The following is a 3,282-nucleotide window of genomic DNA, read 5'->3' as shown; positions in this document are numbered from 1 at the left end:
AAAAGCATGCATAATACATATTGCTGAATACAATATTTATCATGGAACAGCTTCTGGAATTGAAAACCACAACCCGGCAGCATTGTTTATCCTGTGGTTTCTTTTCCATCAGTGCCCCCTAAAGAGGCTTGTACATCCTCACCCTCTGAGTCACATCAAGTCGAATTTCAAAGCCAAAGCTAGAAGCTGGCTCAACCTTGCAGGAAAATTATAGCCATAAGACATTTGTGTGTTATGACATAAGGTGTGTGTGTACATCTGTGTGTGTTCGTGCATATATTTGTATACATACATATATGAATATTTCATTTATCCCATCAAGAAAGAACCAGAACTGAGAAAATGTTCAACTACAAAGTACTTGCCATGCAAGTATGAGGACCTGGGCTTGATCCCTAGAACCCTTGTGCAAAAACAAGGTAGGCATGGCCGTGTACATTTGTTGTTCCAGTGCTGGTAAGGCAGAGACAAGTAGATCCCTAGAGCTTGCTGTCTAGCCATGCTAGTTTAGTTGACAAAATAATAAATCAAAATATAAAAAAGTCAAAGTGGATGGAATCCTGAGGAATAACAAAAATTTGGCCTCTGGACTCCACATACACCTACATGCACATGAACACACACATGCATTCACACACACACACACACACACACACACACATGCATGTATGTACATACACACATCATCTGTTTCCTTTGAAAGCCAGATCCTTTCTTACGGCCATGTGCTGGAATGAGAAAGAGATAGACTTAGTTACAAGGAACATTAAGCAGCACCTTATCTCCTTCCGTAATATCCATGCTCCCAGGATAATAAGATTTTGAATAAATTACTCTCTTTATTTCATGAGCACCATGAATCCTGGCAGGTTTACTTTGACAGCTATTTTAATGGCACTATTAACTCAAATATCAGTCAGACCAAGTTTGTCTCTCCTCCACTAATGACATGCTTGCCAAAAGTCTAAGTATGTTCTAGGAACGAGGAGGAGATTCTGGAACCACACAAATCTGGGAAGCTAGGGAGAGCTCCAGAGAGGGACTGAGCTCTTCACTAGCAGGTGTTCCTTAGACCATTTCATTTTTCCCTCAGGCCAGTTCACCACCAAGCACTGGCCTCATTCCTCATTCTACCCTGAATACAAAGGGATGAACACAGGACAAAATCCTTTCTCCATTTTGACTTGAAGTCATTCATCACTTCAGTAAGCTTAGCAGCACCATTCATGGTGTGAAGTTCTCCATGCTTCTTTCCTATAATAACCCTGTAGAGGGCAGTCTGTAATAACAGCAATATATTACAGAAAGAGATATTCCCAAGTAGAAAAGAGACCTCCAACTAGATGTCAAAGAAGCCGTCATGACTAGAATGACACTAGAAAAGTAGATATGAGGAATGAACCCTGAAAAAGCTTTCTTTCCTAAGATATAAATAGAAGTTAAGCCTAGATCGGTGCTTCTCAACCTGTGGGTGGCAACCCCTTAGGGGGAAGAGGGATTACGTATCAGATATCTACATTGTAATTCAAAACAGTAGAAAATTACAGTTATGAAATAGCAATGGAATATATTTATAGTTGGGGGTCAACACAACATAAGGAACTGTATGGAAAGGTCACTACATTAGAAAGGTTGAGAAGCACTGGCCTACGTTAAAAGTAAGGTAATAAAAATTCTTATATAATGACATGATATAGTCTCCTTCTACCTTCTACCCACTTACTGACATACACATAATATATTTTGGAAATATATACACCTCAATGATTTTAATATCTCAATTATATTTAATTGTAAAGATCCACTATAACTCATTGGAAAGTCTAATCCAGACATTGGCTTAATAAGACATGTGTTTTAGCATCTTTTCCTGCTGCTGTGATCAAAAACTCTGACAAAAGTGACATACAGGAGAAAATATCCATTCTGGTCAATAGGTCCAGAGTGCAGTCCATTTTGGCATGGAGTCAGGCCAGTGGGAGCTCAAAAAAGCTGATCAGTTTGCATCTGTAAACAGGAAACAGATGAATGCATAGTGCTTCATTTCAGCTTCCTCTCTCCACTGATATAGTCCAGCATCCCAGACCAAGAATAGTGCCAACCACACTGGATGAGTCTTTCTAATTCAGTTAACACAATGAAGATAAACCCCTACATGGAAATACCAAGAGGCTCATCTCCTTCATTCTGTCTAGTTGACAGTTAATAATAACTGTCCCAGGATGTTGTCAGTTTTCACTATTGGAAATAACTAGACTTGCAGTCACATGGCTCCATAGGAAGAGTATATAAACATAAATATCAATATAAAATGAGTAAAGTTAAAAACTAGTGTCTAAAAACATTAAATAGTTACAAATATTCTCAAATACACATAGGCCAAAACTTACTTCTCAAGATATGTATCCACACTTTATCCTTTTTAATATTTAATTTTAAATATTTTAGTTATAAAAATGTTACATTTTATTGTTATTTCAACATTCTTTTTCATTGTTATCAGCGAACATTCCATCAAATTTTCCTAGGCAAATAGTCTTCATATGTGTGAGCATGTGTGAAACACTTGTTCCTGTTTCTGGTATAATTTTTATCAATTTTTCAATTATGTATCAATTATTTTGAGTGATGAGCAAACATGTTTATTTTCTGAGGATAGCAACCTTGGTTTCATAATATACAAATCTTTTTATTTTTAGTCTGTTTATTTATTTTAACTTTGTTATGATAAACTTGTCAATTAGGCTTTTTAAAAATATACAGACAAATCCTGCCATTCTTTGATAATCTCTCACTATGAGCTTCTCGAAATTAAGAGTATAGGTGGCTTTTGATCCCATATATTCACATATTTTCACAGAAACTGGAGGTTTCTGAATTCTATGGCTGCTTTTACACCATCTTGACTATGAGAAATGAAAATACACCTCATATCTTAAATATTTATTTTAATTGCAATGTGTTTGCACCCCCTACTAGTCAAGGTCAATACCAACTATAAGGCTACGTTTAACTCTCAGCAGCTTTTGTGCAATTAATTCTTATTCTACACTGCTGTCCTTACAACAAATGATTCCAAACAGCAACATATTGCTGTGTTTCAAGAGAGCCTTCCTTTCATTAAGGAATGTAAAGCTAGTTGCTGTTCCATACAATCCCAGAATACCACTGTCTGCTCACCTTGAAAGTGTCCCTTAGTTCCTGTTATAAAACAACTGAGTGAGGTAACCCAATCACAAAAGAACAAACACGGTATGCACTCACTGATAAGTGGTTATTAGC

Source organism: Mastomys coucha, unplaced genomic scaffold (genome assembly GCF_008632895.1).
Source record: "Mastomys coucha isolate ucsf_1 unplaced genomic scaffold, UCSF_Mcou_1 pScaffold5, whole genome shotgun sequence".
NCBI lineage: Eukaryota > Metazoa > Chordata > Mammalia > Rodentia > Muridae > Mastomys > Mastomys coucha.
Note: the sequence above shows the minus strand (reverse complement) of the source record.